Source organism: Pleurodeles waltl, chromosome 8, assembly GCF_031143425.1.
Source record: "Pleurodeles waltl isolate 20211129_DDA chromosome 8, aPleWal1.hap1.20221129, whole genome shotgun sequence".
In the NCBI taxonomy this organism is placed as follows: domain Eukaryota; kingdom Metazoa; phylum Chordata; class Amphibia; order Caudata; family Salamandridae; genus Pleurodeles; species Pleurodeles waltl.
Genome location: NC_090447.1, coordinates 486,944,865 through 486,970,572, shown reverse-complemented (window position 1 = coordinate 486,970,572; position 25,708 = coordinate 486,944,865).

Below are 25,708 nucleotides of genomic sequence, written 5' to 3'. Positions count from 1 at the left end.
TTGGGCCAAATTTTGATGTTTGCAAAGGATTCTGGGTAACATAACCTGGTCAGAGCCCCGCAAGTCACCCCATCTTGGATTCCCCTGGGTTTCTAGTTTTCAAAAATGCACTGGTTTGCTAGGTTTCCTCAGGTGTCGGCTGAGCTACAGGCCAAAATCCACAGGTAGGCACTGCTTTTTATAAAGAAATTTGATGTGTCCACGTTGTGTTTTGGGCCCTTTCCTTTCGTGGTCGCTAGTCCTACCCACACAAGTGAGGTATCATTTTTATCGGGAGACTTGGGGGAACGCTGGGTAGAAGGAAATTTGTGGCTCCTCTCAGATTCCAGAACTTTCTGCCACAGAAATGTGAGTAACATGTGTATTTTTAGCCAAATTTTGAGGTTTGCAAAGGATTCTGGGTAACAGAACCTGGTCCGAGCCCCGCAAGTCACCCCTCCTTGGATTCCCCTAGGTCTCTAGTTTTCAGAAATGCACAGGTTTGGTAGGTTTCCCTAGGTGCCGGCTGAGCTAGAGGCCAAAATCTACAGGTAGGCACTTCGCAAAAAACACCTCTGTTTTTTTCCAAAATTTAGGATGTGTCCACGTTGCGCTTTGGGGTGTTTCCTGTCGCCGGCGCTAGGCCTACCCACGCAAGTGAGGTATCATTTTTATCGGGAGACTTGGGGGAACGCTGGGTGGAAGGAAATTTGTAACTCCTCTCAGATTCCAGAACTTTCTGCCACAGAAATGTGAGGGACATGTGTTTTTTTAGCCAAATTTTGAGGTTTGCAAAGGATTCTGGGTAACAGAACCTGGTCCGAGCCCCGCAAGTCACCCCTCCTTGGATTCCCCTAGGTCTCTAGTTTTCAGAAATGCACAGGTTTGGTAGGTTTCCCTAGGTGCCGGCTGAGCTAGAGGCCAAAATCTACAGGTAGGCACTTCGCAAAAAACACCTCTGTTTTTTTCCAAAATTTAGGATGTGTCCACGTTGCGCTTTGGGGTGTTTCCTGTCGCCGGCGCTAGGCCTACCCACGCAAGTGAGGTATCATTTTTATCGGGAGACTTGGGGGAACGCTGGGTAGAAGGAAATTTGTGGCTCCTCTCAGATTCCAGAACTTTCTGCCACAGAAATGTGAGTAACATGTGTATTTTTAGCCAAATTTTGAGGTTTGCAAAGGATTCTGGGTAACAGAACCTGGTCCGAGCCCCGCAAGTCACCCCTCCTTGGATTCCCCTAGGTCTCTAGTTTTCAGAAATGCACAGGTTTGGTAGGTTTCCCTAGGTGCCGGCTGAGCTAGAGGCCAAAATCTACAGGTAGGCACTTCGCAAAAAACACCTCTGTTTTTTTCCAAAATTTAGGATGTGTCCACGTTGCGCTTTGGGGTGTTTCCTGTCGCCGGCGCTAGGCCTACCCACGCAAGTGAGGTATCATTTTTATCGGGAGACTTGGGGGAACGCTGGGTAGAAGGAAATTTGTGGCTCCTCTCAGATTCCAGAACTTTCTGCCACAGAAATGTGAGTAACATGTGTATTTTTAGCCAAATTTTGAGGTTTGCAAAGGATTCTGGGTAACAGAACCTGGTCCGAGCCCCGCAAGTCACCCCTCCTTGGATTCCACTAGGTCTCTAGTTTTCAGAAATGCACAGGTTTGGTAGGTTTCCCTAGGTGTCGGCTGAGCTAGAGGCCAAAATCTACAGGTAGGCACTTCGCAAAAAACACCTCTGTTTTTTTCCAAAATTTAGGATGTGTCCACTTTGCGCTTTGGGGTGTTTCCTGTCGCCGGCGCTAGGCCTACCCACGCAAGTGAGGTATCATTTTTATCGGGAGACTTGGGGGAACGCTGGGTGGAAGGAAATTTGTAGCTCCTCTCAGATTCCAGAACTGTCTGCCACAGAAATGAGAGGGACATGTGTTTTTTTAGCCAAATTTTGAGGTTTGCAAAGGATTCTGGGTAACAGAACCTGGTCCGAGCCACACAAGTCACCCCTCCTTGGATTCCCCTAGGTCTCTAGTTTTCAGAAATGTACAGGTATGGTAGGTTTCCCTAGGTGGCGGCTGAGCTAGAGGCCAAAATCTCCAGGTAGTCACTTTGCTAAAAACAGCTCTGTTTTCTGTGATGTGTCCACGTTGTGTTTTGGGGCATATCCTGTCGCGGGCGCTACGCCTACCCACACAAGTGAGGTATCATTTTTATCGGGAGACGTGGGGAAACGCTGGGTGGAAGGAAATTTGTGGCTCCTCTCAGATTCCAGAACTTTCTGCCACAGAAATGTGAGGAACATGTGTTTTTTTAGCCAAATTTTGAGGTTTGCAAAGGATTCTGGGTAACAGAACCTGGTCCGAGCCACACAAGTCACCCCTCCTTGGATTCCCCTAGGTCTCTAGTTTTCAGAAATGCACAGGTTTGGTAGGTTTCCCTAGGTGCCGGCTGAGCTAGAGGTCAAAATCTACAGGTAGTCACTTTTCTAAAAACAGCTCTGTTTTCTGTGATATGTCCACGTTGTGTTTTGGGGCATATCCTGTCGTGGGCGCTAGGCCTACCCACACAAGTGAGGTATCATTTTTATCGGGAGACATGGGGGAACGCTGGGTGGAAGGAAATTTGTGGCTCCTCTCAGATTCCAGAACTTTCTGCCACAGAAATGTGAGGAACATGTGTTTTTTTAGCCAAATTTTGAGATTTGCAAAGGATTCTGGGTAACAGAACCTGGTCCGAGCCCCGCAAGTCACCCCTCCTTGGATTCCCCTAGGTCTCTAGTTTTCAGAAATGCACAGGTTTGGTAGGTTTCCCTAGGTGGCGGCTGAGCTAGAGGCCAAAATCTACAGGTAGTCACTTTGCTAAAAACAGCTCTGTTTTCTGTGATATGTCCACGTTGTGTTTTGGGGCATATCCTGTCGCGGGCGCTAGGCCTACCCACACAAGTGAGGTATCATTTTTATCGGGAGACGTGGGGGAACGCTGGGTGGAAGGAAATTTGTGGCTCCTCTCAGATTCCAGAACTTTCTGCCACAGAAATGTGAGGAACATGTGTTTTTTTAGCCAAATTTTGAGGTTTGCAAAGGATTCTGGGTAACAGAACCTGGTCCGAGCCCCGCAAGTCACCCCTCCTTAGATTCCCCTAGGTCTCTAGTTTTGAGAAATGCACAGGTTTGGTAGGTTTCCCTAGGTGGCGGCTGAGCTAGAGGCCAAAATCTACAGGTAGTCACTTTGCTAAAAACAGCTCTGTTTTCTGTGATATGTTCACGTTGTGTTTTGGGGCATATCCTGTCGCGGGCGCTAGGCCTACCCACACAAGTGAGGTATCATTTTTATCGGGAGACGTGGGGGAACGCTGGGTGGAAGGAAATTTGTGGCTCCTCTCAGATTCCAGAACTTTCTGCCACAGAAATGTGAGTAACATGTGTATTTTTAGCCAAATTTTGAGGTTTGCAAAGGATTCTGGGTAACAGAACCTGGTCCGAGCCCCGCAAGTCACCCCTCCTTGGATTCCCCTAGGTCTCTAGTTTTCAGAAATGCACAGGTTTGGTAGGTTTCCCTAGGTGCCGGCTGAGCTAGAGGCCAAAATCTACAGGTAGGCACTTCGCAAAAAACACCTCTGTTTTTTTCCAAAATTTAGGATGTGTCCACGTTGCGCTTTGGGGTGTTTCCTGTCGCCGGCGCTAGGCCTACCCACGCAAGTGAGGTATCATTTTTATCGGGAGACTTGGGGGAACGCTGGGTGGAAGGAAATTTGTAACTCCTCTCAGATTCCAGAACTTTCTGCCACAGAAATGTGAGGGACATGTGTTTTTTTAGCCAAATTTTGAGGTTTGCAAAGGATTCTGGGTAACAGAACCTGGTCCGAGCCCCGCAAGTCACCCCTCCTTGGATTCCCCTAGGTCTCTAGTTTTCAGAAATGCACAGGTTTGGTAGGTTTCCCTAGGTGCCGGCTGAGCTAGAGGCCAAAATCTACAGGTAGGCACTTCGCAAAAAACACCTCTGTTTTTTTCCAAAATTTAGGATGTGTCCACGTTGCGCTTTGGGGTGTTTCCTGTCGCCGGCGCTAGGCCTACCCACGCAAGTGAGGTATCATTTTTATCGGGAGACTTGGGGGAACGCTGGGTAGAAGGAAATTTGTGGCTCCTCTCAGATTCCAGAACTTTCTGCCACAGAAATGTGAGTAACATGTGTATTTTTAGCCAAATTTTGAGGTTTGCAAAGGATTCTGGGTAACAGAACCTGGTCCGAGCCCCGCAAGTCACCCCTCCTTGGATTCCCCTAGGTCTCTAGTTTTCAGAAATGCACAGGTTTGGTAGGTTTCCCTAGGTGCCGGCTGAGCTAGAGGCCAAAATCTACAGGTAGGCACTTCGCAAAAAACACCTCTGTTTTTTTCCAAAATTTAGGATGTGTCCACGTTGCGCTTTGGGGTGTTTCCTGTCGCCGGCGCTAGGCCTACCCACGCAAGTGAGGTATCATTTTTATCGGGAGACTTGGGGGAACGCTGGGTAGAAGGAAATTTGTGGCTCCTCTCAGATTCCAGAACTTTCTGCCACAGAAATGTGAGTAACATGTGTATTTTTAGCCAAATTTTGAGGTTTGCAAAGGATTCTGGGTAACAGAACCTGGTCCGAGCCCCGCAAGTCACCCCTCCTTGGATTCCACTAGGTCTCTAGTTTTCAGAAATGCACAGGTTTGGTAGGTTTCCCTAGGTGTCGGCTGAGCTAGAGGCCAAAATCTACAGGTAGGCACTTCGCAAAAAACACCTCTGTTTTTTTCCAAAATTTAGGATGTGTCCACTTTGCGCTTTGGGGTGTTTCCTGTCGCCGGCGCTAGGCCTACCCACGCAAGTGAGGTATCATTTTTATCGGGAGACTTGGGGGAACGCTGGGTGGAAGGTAATTTGTAGCTCCTCTCAGATTCCAGAACTGTCTGACACAGAAATGAGAGGGACATGTGTTTTTTTAGGCAAATTTTGAGGTTTGCAAAGGATTCTGGGTAACAGAACCTGGTCCGAGCCACACAAGTCACCCCTCCTTGGATTCCCCTAGGTCTCTAGTTTTCAGAAATGTACAGGTATGGTAGGTTTCCCTAGGTGGCGGCTGAGCTAGAGGCCAAAATCTCCAGGTAGTCACTTTGCTAAAAACAGCTCTGTTTTCTGTGATGTGTCCACGTTGTGTTTTGGGGCATATCCTGTCGCGGGCGCTACGCCTACCCACACAAGTGAGGTATCATTTTTATCGGGAGACGTGGGGAAACGCTGGGTGGAAGGAAATTTGTGGCTCCTCTCAGATTCCAGAACTTTCTGCCACAGAAATGTGAGGAACATGTGTTTTTTTAGCCAAATTTTGAGGTTTGCAAAGGATTCTGGGTAACAGAACCTGGTCCGAGCCACACAAGTCACCCTTCCTTGGATTCCCCTAGGTCTCTAGTTTTCAGAAATGCACAGGTTTGGTAGGTTTCCCTAGGTGCCGGCTGAGCTAGAGGTCAAAATCTACAGGTAGTCACTTTGCTAAAAACAGCTCTGTTTTCTGTGATATGTCCACGTTGTGTTTTGGGGCATATCCTGTCGTGGGCGCTAGGCCTACCCACACAAGTGAGGTATCATTTTTATCGGGAGACATGGGGGAACGCTGGGTGGAAGGAAATTTGTGGCTCCTCTCAGATTCCAGAACTTTCTGCCACAGAAATGTGAGGAACATGTGTTTTTTTAGCCAAATTTTGAGATTTGCAAAGGATTCTGGGTAACAGAACCTGGTCCGAGCCCCGCAAGTCACCCCTCCTTGGATTCCCCTAGGTCTCTAGTTTTCAGAAATGCACAGGTTTGGTAGGTTTCCCTAGGTGGCGGCTGAGCTAGAGGCCAAAATCTACAGGTAGTCACTTTGCTAAAAACAGCTCTGTTTTCTGTGATATGTCAACGTTGTGTTTTGGGGCATATCCTGTCGCGGGCGCTAGGCCTACCCACACAAGTGAGGTATCATTTTTATCGGGAGACGTGGGGGAACGCTGGGTGGAAGGAAATTTGTGGCTCCTCTCAGATTCCAGAACTTTCTGCCACAGAAATGTGAGGAACATGTGTTTTTTTAGCCAAATTTTGAGGTTTGCAAAGGATTCTGGGTAACAGAACCTGGTCCGAGCCCCGCAAGTCACCCCTCCTTAGATTCCCCTAGGTCTCTAGTTTTGAGAAATGCACAGGTTTGGTAGGTTTCCCTAGGTGGCGGCTGAGCTAGAGGCCAAAATCTACAGGTAGTCACTTTGCTAAAAACAGCTCTGTTTTCTGTGATATGTTCACGTTGTGTTTTGGGGCATATCCTGTCGCGGGCGCTAGGCCTACCCACACAAGTGAGGTATCATTTTTATCGGGAGACGTGGGGGAACGCTGGGTGGAAGGAAATTTGTGGCTCCTCTCAGATTCCAGAACTTTCTGCCACAGAAATGTGAGGAACATGTGTTTTTTTAGCCAAATTTTGAGATTTGCAAAGGATTCTGGGTAACAGAACCTGGTCCGAGCCCCGCAAGTCACCCCTCCTTGGATTCCCCTAGGTCTCTAGTTTTCAGAAATGCACAGGTTTGGTAGGTTTCCCTAGGTGGCGGCTGAGCTAGAGGCCAAAATCTACAGGTAGTCACTTTGCTAAAAACAGCTCTGTTTTCTGTGATATGTCCACGTTGTGTTTTGGGGCATATCCTGTCGCGGGCGCTAGGCCTACCCACACAAGTGAGGTATCATTTTTATCGGGAGACGTGGGGGAACGCTGGGTGGAAGGAAATTTGTGGCTCCTCTCAGATTCCAGAACTTTCTGCCACAGAAATGGGAGGAACATGTGTATTTTTAGCCAAATTTTGAGGTTTGCAAAGGATTCTGGGTAACAGAACCTGGTCCGAGCCCCGCAAGTCACCCCTCCTTGGATTCCACTAGGTCTCTAGTTTTCAGAAATGCACAGGTTTGGTAGGTTTCCCTAGGTGTCGGCTGAGCTAGAGGCCAAAATCTACAGGTAGGCACTTCGCAAAAAACACCTCTGTTTTTTTCCAAAATTTAGGATGTGTCCACTTTGCGCTTTGGGGTGTTTCCTGTCGCCGGCGCTAGGCCTACCCACGCAAGTGAGGTATCATTTTTATCGGGAGACTTGGGGGAACGCTAGGTGGAAGGAAATTTGTAGCTCCTCTCAGATTCCAGAACTGTCTGACACAGAAATGAGAGGGACATGTGTTTTTTTAGGCAAATTTTGAGGTTTGCAAAGGATTCTGGGTAACAGAACCTGGTCCGAGCCACACAAGTCACCCCTCCTTGGATTCCCCTAGGTCTCTAGTTTTCAGAAATGTACAGGTATGGTAGGTTTCCCTAGGTGGCGGCTGAGCTAGAGGCCAAAATCTCCAGGTAGTCACTTTGCTAAAAACAGCTCTGTTTTCTGTGATGTGTCCACGTTGTGTTTTGGGGCATATCCTGTCGCGGGCGCTACGCCTACCCACACAAGTGAGGTATCATTTTTATCGGGAGACGTGGGGAAACGCTGGGTGGAAGGAAATTTGTGGCTCCTCTCAGATTCCAGAACTTTCTGCCACAGAAATGTGAGGAACATGTGTTTTTTTAGCCAAATTTTGAGGTTTGCAAAGGATTCTGGGTAACAGAACCTGGTCCGAGCCACACAAGTCACCCTTCCTTGGATTCCCCTAGGTCTCTAGTTTTCAGAAATGCACAGGTTTGGTAGGTTTCCCTAGGTGCCGGCTGAGCTAGAGGTCAAAATCTACAGGTAGTCACTTTGCTAAAAACAGCTCTGTTTTCTGTGATATGTCCACGTTGTGTTTTGGGGCATATCCTGTCGTGGGCGCTAGGCCTACCCACACAAGTGAGGTATCATTTTTATCGGGAGACATGGGGGAACGCTGGGTGGAAGGAAATTTGTGGCTCCTCTCAGATTCCAGAACTTTCTGCCACAGAAATGTGAGGAACATGTGTTTTTTTAGCCAAATTTTGAGATTTGCAAAGGATTCTGGGTAACAGAACCTGGTCCGAGCCCCGCAAGTCACCCCTCCTTGGATTCCCCTAGGTCTCTAGTTTTCAGAAATGCACAGGTTTGGTAGGTTTCCCTAGGTGGCGGCTGAGCTAGAGGCCAAAATCTACAGGTAGTCACTTTGCTAAAAACAGCTCTGTTTTCTGTGATATGTCAACGTTGTGTTTTGGGGCATATCCTGTCGCGGGCGCTAGGCCTACCCACACAAGTGAGGTATCATTTTTATCGGGAGACGTGGGGGAACGCTGGGTGGAAGGAAATTTGTGGCTCCTCTCAGATTCCAGAACTTTCTGCCACAGAAATGTGAGGAACATGTGTTTTTTTAGCCAAATTTTGAGGTTTGCAAAGGATTCTGGGTAACAGAACCTGGTCCGAGCCCCGCAAGTCACCCCTCCTTAGATTCCCCTAGGTCTCTAGTTTTGAGAAATGCACAGGTTTGGTAGGTTTCCCTAGGTGGCGGCTGAGCTAGAGGCCAAAATCTACAGGTAGTCACTTTGCTAAAAACAGCTCTGTTTTCTGTGATATGTTCACGTTGTGTTTTGGGGCATATCCTGTCGCGGGCGCTAGGCCTACCCACACAAGTGAGGTATCATTTTTATCGGGAGACGTGGGGGAACGCTGGGTGGAAGGAAATTTGTGGCTCCTCTCAGATTCCAGAACTTTCTGCCACAGAAATGTGAGGAACATGTGTTTTTTTAGCCAAATGTTGAGGTTTGCAAAGGATTCTGGGTAACAGAACCTGGTCCGAGCCACACAAGTCACCCCTCCTTGGATTCCCCTAGGTCTCTAGTTTTCAGAAATGCACAGGTTTGGTAGGTTTCCCTAGGTGGCGGCTGAGCTAGAGGCCAAAATCTACAGGTAGTCACTTTGCTAAAAACAGCTCTGTTTTCTGTGATATGTTCACGTTGTGTTTTGGGGCATATCCTGTCGCGGGCGCTAGGCCTACCCACACAAGTGAGGTATCATTTTTATCGGGAGACGTGGGGGAACGCTGGGTGGAAGGAAATTTGTGGCTCCTCTTAGATTCCAGAACTTTCTGCCACAGAAATGTGAGGAACATGTGTTTTTTTAGCCAAATTTTGAGATTTGCAAAGGATTCTGGGTAACAGAACCTGGTCCGAGCCCCGCAAGTCACCCCTCCTTGGATTCCCCTAGGTCTCTAGTTTTCAGAAATGCACAGGTTTGGTAGGTTTCCCTAGGTGGCGGCTGAGCTAGAGGCCAAAATCTACAGGTAGTCACTTTGCTAAAAACAGCTCTGTTTTCTGTGATATGTCCACGTTGTGTTTTGGGGCATATCCTGTCGCGGGCGCTAGGCCTACCCACACAAGTGAGGTATCATTTTTATCGGGAGACGTGGGGGAACGCTGGGTGGAAGGAAATTTGTGGCTCCTCTCAGATTCCAGAACTTTCTGCCACAGAAACGTGAGGAACATGTGTTTTTTTAGCCAAATTTTGAGGTTTGCAAAGGATTCTGGGTAACAGAACCTGGTCCGAGCCCCGCAAGTCACCCCTCCTTAGATTCCCCTAGGTCTCTAGTTTTGAGAAATGCACAGGTTTGGTAGGTTTCCCTAGGTGGCGGCTGAGCTAGAGGCCAAAATCTACAGGTAGTCACTTTGCTAAAAACAGCTCTGTTTTCTGTGATATGTTCACGTTGTGTTTTGGGGCATATCCTGTCGCGGGCGCTAGGCCTACCCACACAAGTGAGGTATCATTTTTATCGGGAGACGTGGGGGAACGCTGGGTGGAAGGAAATTTGTGGCTCCTCTCAGATTCCAGAACTTTCTGCCACAGAAATGTGAGTAACATGTGTATTTTTAGCCAAATTTTGAGGTTTGCAAAGGATTCTGGGTAACAGAACCTGGTCCGAGCCCCGCAAGTCACCCCTCCTTGGATTCCCCTAGGTCTCTAGTTTTCAGAAATGCACAGGTTTGGTAGGTTTCCCTAGGTGCCGGCTGAGCTAGAGGCCAAAATCTACAGGTAGGCACTTCGCAAAAAACACCTCTGTTTTTTTCCAAAATTTAGGATGTGTCCACGTTGCGCTTTGGGGTGTTTCCTGTCGCCGGCGCTAGGCCTACCCACGCAAGTGAGGTATCATTTTTATCGGGAGACTTGGGGGAACGCTGGGTGGAAGGAAATTTGTAACTCCTCTCAGATTCCAGAACTTTCTGCCACAGAAATGTGAGGGACATGTGTTTTTTTAGCCAAATTTTGAGGTTTGCAAAGGATTCTGGGTAACAGAACCTGGTCCGAGCCCCGCAAGTCACCCCTCCTTGGATTCCCCTAGGTCTCTAGTTTTCAGAAATGCACAGGTTTGGTAGGTTTCCCTAGGTGCCGGCTGAGCTAGAGGCCAAAATCTACAGGTAGGCACTTCGCAAAAAACACCTCTGTTTTTTTCCAAAATTTAGGATGTGTCCACGTTGCGCTTTGGGGTGTTTCCTGTCGCCGGCGCTAGGCCTACCCACGCAAGTGAGGTATCATTTTTATCGGGAGACTTGGGGGAACGCTGGGTAGAAGGAAATTTGTGGCTCCTCTCAGATTCCAGAACTTTCTGCCACAGAAATGTGAGTAACATGTGTATTTTTAGCCAAATTTTGAGGTTTGCAAAGGATTCTGGGTAACAGAACCTGGTCCGAGCCCCGCAAGTCACCCCTCCTTGGATTCCCCTAGGTCTCTAGTTTTCAGAAATGCACAGGTTTGGTAGGTTTCCCTAGGTGCCGGCTGAGCTAGAGGCCAAAATCTACAGGTAGGCACTTCGCAAAAAACACCTCTGTTTTTTTCCAAAATTTAGGATGTGTCCACGTTGCGCTTTGGGGTGTTTCCTGTCGCCGGCGCTAGGCCTACCCACGCAAGTGAGGTATCATTTTTATCGGGAGACTTGGGGGAACGCTGGGTAGAAGGAAATTTGTGGCTCCTCTCAGATTCCAGAACTTTCTGCCACAGAAATGTGAGTAACATGTGTATTTTTAGCCAAATTTTGAGGTTTGCAAAGGATTCTGGGTAACAGAACCTGGTCCGAGCCCCGCAAGTCACCCCTCCTTGGATTCCACTAGGTCTCTAGTTTTCAGAAATGCACAGGTTTGGTAGGTTTCCCTAGGTGTCGGCTGAGCTAGAGGCCAAAATCTACAGGTAGGCACTTCGCAAAAAACACCTCTGTTTTTTTCCAAAATTTAGGATGTGTCCACTTTGCGCTTTGGGGTGTTTCCTGTCGCCGGCGCTAGGCCTACCCACGCAAGTGAGGTATCATTTTTATCGGGAGACTTGGGGGAACGCTGGGTGGAAGGTAATTTGTAGCTCCTCTCAGATTCCAGAACTGTCTGACACAGAAATGAGAGGGACATGTGTTTTTTTAGGCAAATTTTGAGGTTTGCAAAGGATTCTGGGTAACAGAACCTGGTCCGAGCCACACAAGTCACCCCTCCTTGGATTCCCCTAGGTCTCTAGTTTTCAGAAATGTACAGGTATGGTAGGTTTCCCTAGGTGGCGGCTGAGCTAGAGGCCAAAATCTCCAGGTAGTCACTTTGCTAAAAACAGCTCTGTTTTCTGTGATGTGTCCACGTTGTGTTTTGGGGCATATCCTGTCGCGGGCGCTACGCCTACCCACACAAGTGAGGTATCATTTTTATCGGGAGACGTGGGGAAACGCTGGGTGGAAGGAAATTTGTGGCTCCTCTCAGATTCCAGAACTTTCTGCCACAGAAATGTGAGGAACATGTGTTTTTTTAGCCAAATTTTGAGGTTTGCAAAGGATTCTGGGTAACAGAACCTGGTCCGAGCCACACAAGTCACCCTTCCTTGGATTCCCCTAGGTCTCTAGTTTTCAGAAATGCACAGGTTTGGTAGGTTTCCCTAGGTGCCGGCTGAGCTAGAGGTCAAAATCTACAGGTAGTCACTTTGCTAAAAACAGCTCTGTTTTCTGTGATATGTCCACGTTGTGTTTTGGGGCATATCCTGTCGTGGGCGCTAGGCCTACCCACACAAGTGAGGTATCATTTTTATCGGGAGACATGGGGGAACGCTGGGTGGAAGGAAATTTGTGGCTCCTCTCAGATTCCAGAACTTTCTGCCACAGAAATGTGAGGAACATGTGTTTTTTTAGCCAAATTTTGAGATTTGCAAAGGATTCTGGGTAACAGAACCTGGTCCGAGCCCCGCAAGTCACCCCTCCTTGGATTCCCCTAGGTCTCTAGTTTTCAGAAATGCACAGGTTTGGTAGGTTTCCCTAGGTGGCGGCTGAGCTAGAGGCCAAAATCTACAGGTAGTCACTTTGCTAAAAACAGCTCTGTTTTCTGTGATATGTCAACGTTGTGTTTTGGGGCATATCCTGTCGCGGGCGCTAGGCCTACCCACACAAGTGAGGTATCATTTTTATCGGGAGACGTGGGGGAACGCTGGGTGGAAGGAAATTTGTGGCTCCTCTCAGATTCCAGAACTTTCTGCCACAGAAATGTGAGGAACATGTGTTTTTTTAGCCAAATTTTGAGGTTTGCAAAGGATTCTGGGTAACAGAACCTGGTCCGAGCCCCGCAAGTCACCCCTCCTTAGATTCCCCTAGGTCTCTAGTTTTGAGAAATGCACAGGTTTGGTAGGTTTCCCTAGGTGGCGGCTGAGCTAGAGGCCAAAATCTACAGGTAGTCACTTTGCTAAAAACAGCTCTGTTTTCTGTGATATGTTCACGTTGTGTTTTGGGGCATATCCTGTCGCGGGCGCTAGGCCTACCCACACAAGTGAGGTATCATTTTTATCGGGAGACGTGGGGGAACGCTGGGTGGAAGGAAATTTGTGGCTCCTCTCAGATTCCAGAACTTTCTGCCACAGAAATGTGAGGAACATGTGTTTTTTTAGCCAAATTTTGAGATTTGCAAAGGATTCTGGGTAACAGAACCTGGTCCGAGCCCCGCAAGTCACCCCTCCTTGGATTCCCCTAGGTCTCTAGTTTTCAGAAATGCACAGGTTTGGTAGGTTTCCCTAGGTGGCGGCTGAGCTAGAGGCCAAAATCTACAGGTAGTCACTTTGCTAAAAACAGCTCTGTTTTCTGTGATATGTCCACGTTGTGTTTTGGGGCATATCCTGTCGCGGGCGCTAGGCCTACCCACACAAGTGAGGTATCATTTTTATCGGGAGACGTGGGGGAACGCTGGGTGGAAGGAAATTTGTGGCTCCTCTCAGATTCCAGAACTTTCTGCCACAGAAATGGGAGGAACATGTGTATTTTTAGCCAAATTTTGAGGTTTGCAAAGGATTCTGGGTAACAGAACCTGGTCCGAGCCCCGCAAGTCACCCCTCCTTGGATTCCACTAGGTCTCTAGTTTTCAGAAATGCACAGGTTTGGTAGGTTTCCCTAGGTGTCGGCTGAGCTAGAGGCCAAAATCTACAGGTAGGCACTTCGCAAAAAACACCTCTGTTTTTTTCCAAAATTTAGGATGTGTCCACTTTGCGCTTTGGGGTGTTTCCTGTCGCCGGCGCTAGGCCTACCCACGCAAGTGAGGTATCATTTTTATCGGGAGACTTGGGGGAACGCTAGGTGGAAGGAAATTTGTAGCTCCTCTCAGATTCCAGAACTGTCTGACACAGAAATGAGAGGGACATGTGTTTTTTTAGGCAAATTTTGAGGTTTGCAAAGGATTCTGGGTAACAGAACCTGGTCCGAGCCACACAAGTCACCCCTCCTTGGATTCCCCTAGGTCTCTAGTTTTCAGAAATGTACAGGTATGGTAGGTTTCCCTAGGTGGCGGCTGAGCTAGAGGCCAAAATCTCCAGGTAGTCACTTTGCTAAAAACAGCTCTGTTTTCTGTGATGTGTCCACGTTGTGTTTTGGGGCATATCCTGTCGCGGGCGCTACGCCTACCCACACAAGTGAGGTATCATTTTTATCGGGAGACGTGGGGAAACGCTGGGTGGAAGGAAATTTGTGGCTCCTCTCAGATTCCAGAACTTTCTGCCACAGAAATGTGAGGAACATGTGTTTTTTTAGCCAAATTTTGAGGTTTGCAAAGGATTCTGGGTAACAGAACCTGGTCCGAGCCACACAAGTCACCCTTCCTTGGATTCCCCTAGGTCTCTAGTTTTCAGAAATGCACAGGTTTGGTAGGTTTCCCTAGGTGCCGGCTGAGCTAGAGGTCAAAATCTACAGGTAGTCACTTTGCTAAAAACAGCTCTGTTTTCTGTGATATGTCCACGTTGTGTTTTGGGGCATATCCTGTCGTGGGCGCTAGGCCTACCCACACAAGTGAGGTATCATTTTTATCGGGAGACATGGGGGAACGCTGGGTGGAAGGAAATTTGTGGCTCCTCTCAGATTCCAGAACTTTCTGCCACAGAAATGTGAGGAACATGTGTTTTTTTAGCCAAATTTTGAGATTTGCAAAGGATTCTGGGTAACAGAACCTGGTCCGAGCCCCGCAAGTCACCCCTCCTTGGATTCCCCTAGGTCTCTAGTTTTCAGAAATGCACAGGTTTGGTAGGTTTCCCTAGGTGGCGGCTGAGCTAGAGGCCAAAATCTACAGGTAGTCACTTTGCTAAAAACAGCTCTGTTTTCTGTGATATGTCAACGTTGTGTTTTGGGGCATATCCTGTCGCGGGCGCTAGGCCTACCCACACAAGTGAGGTATCATTTTTATCGGGAGACGTGGGGGAACGCTGGGTGGAAGGAAATTTGTGGCTCCTCTCAGATTCCAGAACTTTCTGCCACAGAAATGTGAGGAACATGTGTTTTTTTAGCCAAATTTTGAGGTTTGCAAAGGATTCTGGGTAACAGAACCTGGTCCGAGCCCCGCAAGTCACCCCTCCTTAGATTCCCCTAGGTCTCTAGTTTTGAGAAATGCACAGGTTTGGTAGGTTTCCCTAGGTGGCGGCTGAGCTAGAGGCCAAAATCTACAGGTAGTCACTTTGCTAAAAACAGCTCTGTTTTCTGTGATATGTTCACGTTGTGTTTTGGGGCATATCCTGTCGCGGGCGCTAGGCCTACCCACACAAGTGAGGTATCATTTTTATCGGGAGACGTGGGGGAACGCTGGGTGGAAGGAAATTTGTGGCTCCTCTCAGATTCCAGAACTTTCTGCCACAGAAATGTGAGGAACATGTGTTTTTTTAGCCAAATGTTGAGGTTTGCAAAGGATTCTGGGTAACAGAACCTGGTCCGAGCCACACAAGTCACCCCTCCTTGGATTCCCCTAGGTCTCTAGTTTTCAGAAATGCACAGGTTTGGTAGGTTTCCCTAGGTGGCGGCTGAGCTAGAGGCCAAAATCTACAGGTAGTCACTTTGCTAAAAACAGCTCTGTTTTCTGTGATATGTTCACGTTGTGTTTTGGGGCATATCCTGTCGCGGGCGCTAGGCCTACCCACACAAGTGAGGTATCATTTTTATCGGGAGACGTGGGGGAACGCTGGGTGGAAGGAAATTTGTGGCTCCTCTTAGATTCCAGAACTTTCTGCCACAGAAATGTGAGGAACATGTGTTTTTTTAGCCAAATTTTGAGATTTGCAAAGGATTCTGGGTAACAGAACCTGGTCCGAGCCCCGCAAGTCACCCCTCCTTGGATTCCCCTAGGTCTCTAGTTTTCAGAAATGCACAGGTTTGGTAGGTTTCCCTAGGTGGCGGCTGAGCTAGAGGCCAAAATCTACAGGTAGTCACTTTGCTAAAAACAGCTCTGTTTTCTGTGATATGTCCACGTTGTGTTTTGGGGCATATCCTGTCGCGGGCGCTAGGCCTACCCACACAAGTGAGGTATCATTTTTATCGGGAGACGTGGGGGAACGCTGGGTGGAAGGAAATTTGTGGCTCCTCTCAGATTCCAGAACTTTCTGCCACAGAAATGGGAGGAACATGAGTTTTTTTAGCCAAATTTTGAGGTTTGCAAAGGATTCTGGCTAACAGAACCTGGTCCGAGCCCCGCAAGTCACCCCTCCTTGGATTCCCCTAGGTCTCTAGTTTTCAGAAATGCACAGGTTTGGTAGGTTTCTCTAGGTGGCGGCTGAGCTAGAGGCCAAAATCTACAGGTAGTCACTTTGCTAAAAACAGCTCTGTTTTCTGTGATATGTCCACGTTGTGTTTTGGGGCATATCCTGTCGCGGGCGCTAGGCCTACCCACACAAGTGAGGTATCATTTTTATCGGGAGACGTGGGGGAACGCTGGGTGGAAGGAAATTTGTGGCTCCTCTCAGATTCCAGAACTTTCTGCCACAGAAATGTGAGGAACATGTGTTTTTTTAGCCAAATGTTGAGGTTTGCAAAGGATTCTGGGTAACAGAACCTGGTCCGAGCCACACAAGTCACCCCTCCTTGGATTCCCCTAGGTCTCTAGTTTTCAGAAATGCACAGGTTTGCTAGGTTTCCCTAGGTGGCGGCTGAGCTAGAGGCCAAAATCTACAGGTAGTCACTTTGCTAAAAACAGCTCTGTTTTCTGTGATATGTTCACGTTGTGTTTTGGGGCATATCCTGTCGCGGGCGCTAGGCCTACCCACACAAGTGAGGTATCATTTTTATCGGGAGACGTGGGGGAACGCTGGGTGGAAGGAAATTTGTGGCTCCTCTCAGATTCCAGAACTTTCTGCCACAGAAATGTGAGGAACATGTGTTTTTTTAGCCAAATTTTGAGATTTGCAAAGGATTCTGGGTAACAGAACCTGGTCCGAGCCCCGCAAGTCACCCCTCCTTGGATTCCCCTAGGTCTCTAGTTTTCAGAAATGCACAGGTTTGGTAGGTTTCCCTAGGTGGCGGCTGAGCTAGAGGCCAAAATCTACAGGTAGTCACTTTGCTAAAAACAGCTCTGTTTTCTGTGATATGTCCACGTTGTGTTTTGGGGCATATCCTGTCGCGGGCGCTAGGCCTACCCACACAAGTGAGGTATCATTTTTATCGGGAGACGTGGGGGAACGCTGGGTGGAAGGAAATTTGTGGCTCCTCTCAGATTCCAGAACTTTCTGCCACAGAAATGGGAGGAACATGAGTTTTTTTAGCCAAATTTTGAGGTTTGCAAAGGATTCTGGCTAACAGAACCTGGTCCGAGCCCCGCAAGTCACCCCTCCTTGGATTCCCCTAGGTCTCTAGTTTTCAGAAATGCACAGGTTTGGTAGGTTTCTCTAGGTGGCGGCTGAGCTAGAGGCCAAAATCTACAGGTAGTCACTTTGCTAAAAACAGCTCTGTTTTCTGTGATATGTCCACGTTGTGTTTTGGGGCATATCCTGTCGCGGGCGCTAGGCCTACCCACACAAGTGAGGTATCATTTTTATCGGGAGACGTGGGGGAACGCTGGGTGGAAGGAAATTTGTGGCTCCTCTCAGATTCCAGAACTTTCTGCCACAGAAATGTGAGGAACATGTGTTTTTTTTAGCCAAATTTTGAGGTTTGCAAAGGATTCTGGGTAACAGAACCTGGTCCGAGCCACACAAGTCACCCCTCCTTGGATTCCCCTAGGTCTCTAGTTTTCAGAAATGCACAGGTTTGGTAGGTTTCCCTAGGTGGCGGCTGAGCTAGAGGCCAAAATCTACAGGTAGTCACTTTGCTAAAAACAGCTCTGTTTTCTGTGATATGTCCATGTTGTGTTTTGGGGCATATCCTGTCGCGGGTGCTAGGCCTACCCACACAAGTGAGGTATCATTTTTATCGGGAGACGTGGGGGAACGCTGGGTGGAAGGAAATTTGTGGCTCCTCTCAGATTCCAGAACTTTCTGCCACAGAAATGTGAGGAACATGTGTTTTTTTAGCCAAATGTTGAGGTTTGCAAAGGATTCTGGGTAACAGAACCTGGTCCGAGCCACACAAGTCACCCCTCCTTGGATTCCCCTAGGTCTCTAGTTTTCAGAAATGCACAGGTTTGGTAGGTTTCCCTAGGTGGCGGCTGAGCAAGAGGCCAAAATCTACAGGTAGTCACTTTGCTAAAAACAGCTCTGTTTTCTGTGATGTGTCCACGTTGTGTTTTGGGGCATATCCTGTCGCGGGTGCTAGGCCTACCCACACATGTGAGGTACCATTTTTATCGGGAGACTTGGGGAACATAGATTAGCAAAACAAGTACTATTGCCCCTTGTCTTTCTCTACATTTTTTCCTTCCAAATATAGGAGTGTGTGTAAAAAAGACATCTATTTGAGAAATTCCCTGTAATTCACGTGCTACTATGGTCACCCCGGAATTCAGACATGTGCAAATAACCACTGCTCCTCAACACCTTATCTTGTGCCCTTTTTGGAAATGCAAAGGTTTTCTTGATAGCAATTTTTTACTCCTTATATTTCAGCAAATGAATTGCTGTATACCCGGTATAGAATGAAAACGCACTGCAGGGTGCAGCTCATTTATTGGCTCTGGGTTCCTCGGGTTCTTGATGAACCTACAAACCCTATATATCCCCGCAACCAGAGGAGTCCAGCAGACGTAACAGTATATTGCTTTCGATAATCTGACATTGCAGGGAAATGTTACAGAGTAAAACGTAGAGAAAAATTGATGGTTTTTTCACCTCAATTACAATATCTTTCTTTTTCAGCTGTTATTTTCTGTAGGAAACCCTTGTAGGATCTACACAAATGACCCCTTGCTGAATTCAGAATTTTGTCTACTTTTCAGAAATGTTTAGGTTTCTGGGATCCAGCATTGGTTTCATGACCATTCCTGTCACTGACTGGAAGGAGGCTGAAAGCACAAAAAATTGCACAAATGGGGTATGCCCCAGTAAAATGCCAAAATTGTGTTGAAAAATTGGGTTTTCTGATTCAAGTCTGCCTGTTCCTGAAATCTGGGAAGCTGCTGAGTTTAGCACTGCAAACCCTTTGTTGATGCCATTTTCAGGGGAAAAACCACAAGCCTTCTTCTGCAGCCACTTTTTCCATTTTTTTTGAAAAAAACGAAATTTTCACTGTATTTTGGCCAATTTTTTGGCCTCCTTCAGGGGAACCCACAAAGTCTGGGTACCTCTAGAATCCCTAGGATGTTGGAAAAAAAGGACGCAAATTTGGCTTGGTTAGCTTATGTGGACAAAAAGTTATGAGGGCCTAAGCGCGAACTGCCCCAAATAGGCAAAAAAAGGCCCGGCACAGGAGGAGGAAAAGGCCTGGCAGCGAAGGGGTTAAAGAAATACATTAAGGACATTACTGATCTGAAAGAGGCTTGAAGGAATTAGAAGCTACAGGTGTTTGAGAAGCAATTGGAGATCAGTTTTCTAGCACTGGCAGATAGTTTGGAAATCTAGGAAGTGAAATAGTGGGTTCCATCTTGAGACCTCTTATCTTTATTGCCATCTGTGCAATATGCCTGTTCATTATCTTCAAGGGGTATAAATAGGCAAAGGCAAGGAAGGAAAGGCAACATTCCAAGGGATGAAAATGAACTAGAAGAGATATGGAAATGGAGGAGAATCAGTTTAGATTTTATGATGACATGAAACACCTGGAAAATACTAGACGAAAGTTGTAAAAAATATCAAGGCTTTGACTTGATCTCTACTGATATGGATTCATATGTGTATTATTGTGATGGCTAATATGGCCATTAGAGGGGGGAATAGAGCGACACAATGTAGAGTCTATACTTTACATGTCATCAGTGAGCAAATATGCATTTACATTTTACATTATATTTACTGTGTGACTTAAACAATATTAACATGTGTGAACACTTAAATGCATTAATGAAATGCAACCATTGAAAGACTGAAGCTTTGTAAACGTGCGCACTAATGTGCTTCAAAAATGCTTACATGTATACATTATTCATGTCCATATTTACACTATAGGTTGTATTTGCAGGAGTAAATATGCATTCTTTTGTTCACATTTTGCATTTAGTTTTAAAGTTATAGGTGTGCAGGTATAATCATATATTCAAAATGTACATTAAATGTTTAATTAAAGTTGGAGTGGCTAAAGGCATTAAAGTTGAAATGTACTTTGCTTATGTTAGTGTGTTCTTTCTATGCAGGTATATTTCACAGTTTCATTAGCTAGAGAAAAGGAGAATTGTTATATGTACTAGTTGTGCTGATAGTAAGGCCTGAGCAAGAGAAATCTTGGCAAGAAACATGAAGATCTAATGAGCAGCTAAAGTCTCCTATTCATTGTTTATCAGGAATGGGGGATGCTCAAGGTTGCAGTAACTGTCCATGTTCTGTGGGTTGAAAACTTCAGGTTATTTTGCAAATGTATGCCACAGTAGAAGATATGACTGGTTCCTAGTGGAGTGGGAAGAGATACGATTGTTAAAGAAGGTTCTTTTTGATCTACTTAATGTTAATGCTGTTAGAAGATAAGGCAGACTCCTTTAGACTTTGAGGGGTACTGCCCTCTCTGCTTCCTTGAGTCTTGCAAGCCAGGAGCTTTCTGCTAAACGCTTATTACTTTTGCTGGAAGAGTTCTATTGGAGTCTTTAATATGCTGACACCTTCCTGCGTTTCAAAGTTTCCCTATGACTTAATTCATACTATCCTCATTCCTTACTTAGAACTCTGATTAGATGATTTTAAAATCATTTCATGTTTAGAAGAGAGAACAGGAGTTTCTTTATGGAACACCCATTTCTAATTCTCAGTTTCTGTATTGCAGAGGCTGTTATTGACCTGTATCTATTGAGACTGACTCAATTGCAATATTTCAGCTTGCCAGTCATAATCCTTTATCTTTTTAACATTTTCATGATATACATATATTAGAATGATCATCAATGGGAAATGAAATTACTTGACTTCAATCACCAATTCCCGGTTCTCAATGTATAGCCAAACGGGATTTTCATAATTTGAATAGTTTATTAGTGTTAACTCCCTTGGTGTCTCAGTCAACTTAAAAAGATCTAGTTAATGAAGGATTTAAATCACACTCCTGCATGCCCTCATGAGCCAACACCACACCAGCACAGCTCTGGTTCCACATGGGGCCTGCCAGCCACCAGTCCCAGTCCATTCCTATGAAGCATGAATTGAGTCACAGACATGACTGCTATTGTGACTGCTGCCCTGGCTCCCCGAGAAGGCAGGGTGAGCATTGAACTGTGCAGGTTGATGCAAGGCTGGGCAGGGCTAATGGAGGCCCCCAACCAACGCCGACCGCAACAAAATACATGGCTGACAGTGAAAGCAGTATGCAACACTGATAAAATACGCTCCCACTCTCCTCTTCACCTGGTAATCAGTATTAAAGTGTTTGATACACATCTCAGGAGCCAGCGAGGAGCTGGTCAAAGAGGTAGGCAGGCGGAGGCATGGCAGAAGTACTTGTGCTTCAGCAAGTGTCAGGGGTGGAGCACCAGCACGCTGAACATGAATGGCTACACGAGTTCCTGTGTGATCCTGCAGAGACCTTGGTAGTAAGTTTATGACGTGGGTAATGCACTTTTTCTTTATCAATGGTAGGTTACTTGATTCAGTAAGTGTTGGAATTCTCATTTTCACAATCTGTGTCAAAGCATGGATTTTTGGAATTTAAAACACATTTAAAATCACACTCCACTCATTACACATATTATTTATAATATGTATTTTGATTTGTTTAAACTTTGGATATGTGAATGCAATTAAAAATAATTAGATGTCCTTTGTCCTTACAAAACAAAATTATGACAATTGTGGACTCTGAGTCAGAACACTTCATTTGGGTCACGAGTCTTGACCTCATGCCTGGGCAGGAATAGAACTTAAGTTTTGAGGTTGAAACTCTTCCAGGTTTACTGGCAAACGTAATTACATCCAGACTCAACTTGGTCTCTTTGTTTCTATATAAACTCTCTTCTAACTTTCTCATCTTGAGGAATAAAGGTGTGAGATACATTTCAGAAGCTACCTAAAGAAATTCAACAAATCAGCAGTGTAATTATCGAAGGAAAATGCACACAACCAGTTGTGATACATGATACATTTTCAACATCAATCAATAAATAATAAGCTTTATTCAATTTTAGTATAAAATCATACATACGTTCAATATATAATAAAATCATACAAATAAGACATGTAAAACAATAAATTGATAAGAGGTAGAAAATGTTGACAATGCAAACAGTAAACAAGTTTGTAATCAAAGCACATAAGAATTCATGATATCATCTGCCAGGCCTAACAGCAAATTCAGAGAGAAAACTGAAACTTAAAACCACACTATTTCCCAACTATTCTCTTAAGATGAGCTGATGCCGAAATGTATTTGTAAACCCTGAGGCAGATAAACTCAGATTGCAGTAGCTGTAGGAAAAAAGGGCAGGTCTGCATTGCTGAATGTTTAAGAACCTAAGCAACCCAGTCTAAACCTAATTAGATAAAACCGCTGGGTATGGGTTAGAGGAAACAAAAGATAAGGCTCAATCTGAGGCATCATAACCAGTGGAAGATACCTTGCCATGGTATGTTTCGGCTATTGCTCTAATGACCTAGACTGTTCTCTCAGTGTAAAATAGTCATCCCTGGGCTGCTTCCTTGAGAGGTCACACATTAACGTAGGGTTATAAAAACTGTTCTATCGGCCTAAAAGGGAAAGCTGTTCCTTCACGTAACTCAGCCATTTAATTTTAGAGGACATAGCATCATAAAATAAAGATCTATTGAGCTGTATTTCCTCTATGACCCAGATTGCTCTCCATAACAGTAAAGGTACAACTTTAACAGGGTCTGTAAGTGGAACCAGCCCGAATTCGGAAAGGCAAATTGAACTGGGGAAGCTGTTTGGGAGTGAAAGAAGCTTTCTTAAAAAAATACTCTCAGCAACTTGCAAGCTTTTAACATCACATAGTCCCCACATCTAGCACAAAAAGAAACTAAACATCAATAGTTGTTCAACTTTACACCCACTGTTTCCCGCCCAGTCTCTGGGCACATCTAAAAAGAGCAGTGTTAGAAATGGGGTCTTTGGTTGGCAGTCAGTTTACCCCCTGTCCAAGAAAGGACCCTCACTCTAGTCAGGGCAAAGGAGAAACACACCTGGTTAACCCCCCACTCACTCCCTTGGTAGCTTGGCACGAGCAGAGAGGCTTAACCCAGAAGCAGTATGTAAAGTATTTGTACCAACACAGACAGTAATACAGTGAAAACACTACGAAATGGACACCACATCAGTTGAGAGAAATATGTAAGATTTATCTAAATCAAACAAGACAAAAATGACAAAAATCCAACATACACAAGTCAAAATATGAATTTTCAAATGAATGAGTCTTACTCCATAGAAAACACAGCAAACGTTGATTTTACACAAATTACCTGGTTTGTGTAAAAAATAAAGCTGCACGGGTGAGCGTGCGCTGGAAAAGTCAGTGATGCATCGATTCCTTATTCGCAAGTGAGGCCGTCCGTAATTTTCTTCTCTGGTCGGGTCGGCGATGTGTTGTTTTTCTCTCTTGCAAGAAAGCGATGCATCCATTTCCAGGCAGGGAACCTCAGATCCACGCAGGTTCACAATTACTTTGATGCCAAGTGACGATGCGTGAGAAATCCGGTTTCACACTGTTAGAACAACGCACTGCGTGGGGTTTGTGTCATTACCACCAGCTGCAAGCTGGTGGTGTGACATTTTTCCAGTCGCAATGATTCGATCTCCCAGCCGTGATGCAGATCGATTTTAGTTGTTTTGTTTATCAGCCGCGTTGCAGATGGTGTGACAAAATTTCCCTGTACAGTCTTCTGTGCATGGACTTCAGTCCTTGTTCTGCTAACTTCACCTTTCAAGGGCCCAGGGACTGGAAAGAGCACCACTTGTCAGGGCAGGAGTCTCAGCAGAGAGTCAAGGTGCTGGCAGAGGATGTTTTTAATGGCCCTGAGACTTCAAAACAGGAGGCAAGCTCAGTTCAAGCCCTTGGAGATCCTTCTCAAGGAGGAATGCACAACAAAGCCCAATCTTTGTCCCCTTTCACAGGCAGAAGCAACAACGGCAGGATTGCCCAGAACAGCACAGTCAAAGGCAGGGGTAGCACTTCTCCACAGCTCTTCAGCTCTTCTCCTTGGCAGAGGTTCCTCTTGGTTCCACAAGTGATCTAAAGCATGGCTTTTGGGTCTACTACTTTTACCCCGTTCTGCCTTTTAAGTAGGCACACTTCAAAGGAAAGTCTCTGTTGTTTACAGGATCCTGCCTTGGCCAGGCTAGGCCCCAGTCACACACCAGGGAGTTGGAGACTGTATTGTGTGAGAGCAGGCATAACCCATTCAGGTGTAAGTGGCCACTCGTCCCTTCACTCTAGCCCAGATAGCTCATCAGGATATGCTGGCTACCCCCCAACTCCCTTTGTGTCACTGTCTAGAGGAGATTCACAAACAGCCCAACTATCAGATTGACCAAGGCAGGAAATCAACAAGCAGGCAGAATCACAGAATGATTAAAGCAAGAAAATGCCTACTTTCTAAAAGTGGCACTTTCAAACTAACAATCTAAAAACAAACCAGTAACTGATGTATTTTTAAATTGTGAGTTCAGAGACCCCAAACTCAAAAAATCCCTCTGCTCTCAAAGGGAAGCTGCACTTTAAGGATATTTAAAGGCAACCCCCATGTTAATCTATATGACAGATAGGCCTTGCAACACTGCAAACCAAATTTGGCAGTATTTCAATGTTAAGACATTTAAAACACAGCAGTACAGGTCCCACCTTTAACACACAATGCACCCTGCCCATGGGCCTACCTAGGGCCTACCTTAGGGGTGCCTTACATGTATGGAAAGGGAAGGTGTGGGCCTGGTCAGCTGTGGTAAAGTACTCACAGTAACAAAAACAGCAAAAATAGAGTCTAGCACACAGTCAACAACCTGGGAAGCAGAGGCAAAAAGTTAGGGGAGACCACGCCAAGGATGCCAGTTCTAACTACCCAACCTCATGGGAGTTATCTTCACCAAGGTGGAAGAAACTGGACAGACCATAAGCACTGGTGTGTTCTGTTCCAGGGTGGTGTTCCATCGTAAAGTTAATCCCCTGTAGGGAAATGGACCACCTCAACAGTTTTTGATTCTCACCTCTCATCTGCATTAACTATCTGAAAGGCCGGTGGTCAGTCTGAACCTGGAAGTGAGTCACAAACAAGTAGGGTCTCAGCTACTTCAGTGCCCGGACCATGGCAAAAGCTTCACACTCAACTGCACTCCACCTATGTTTCCTGGGAAGTAACCTACTTGTAATGAAGGCTCCAGGTTGATCTAGGCCCCTCTTCCTTTAGCTGTGATAACACTGCTCCTACACCATGCTCTGAAGCATCAGTCTGCATGACAAATTCTTTAGAGAAGTCAGGTGCCTTCAGCACGGGTACCGTGCACATGGCTGCCTTCAGGACATCAAAAGCTGTCAGGCAAGACTCAGTCCAGATCACCTTCTTTTGCTGTTTCTTAGAGGTTAACTCAGTCAAGGACGCAATAATAGTGTCATAATAGTGCCATACCCCCTGACAAACCTCCTATTATAGCCTGTGAGACCTAAAAAGGCTCTCACCTCGGACTGGGTCTTGGGGAGCTCCCAAGCCAGAATGGTGTCAATCTTTGGTTGTAGGGGTGCCACCTGGCTACTCCCCACCTGGTGTCCCAAGTACACCACAGAACCCTGCCCTGTTTGACACTTGCTTGCCTAAATAGTGAGGCCTGCCTTCTGCAGGGCCTCCAACACGTTGCAGAGGTGGTGCAAGTGTTCCTACCAAGTGGAGCTGAAAACAGCAGTGTCATCCAGGTAGGCTGCACTGAAACCCATTCCAGCCAACGCCTGGTTAACCAGCCTCTGAAAGGTGGCAGTGGCATTTATCATCCCAAATGGCATCATCCTAAATTGGTAGTGCCCATCTGGGGTGGAAAATG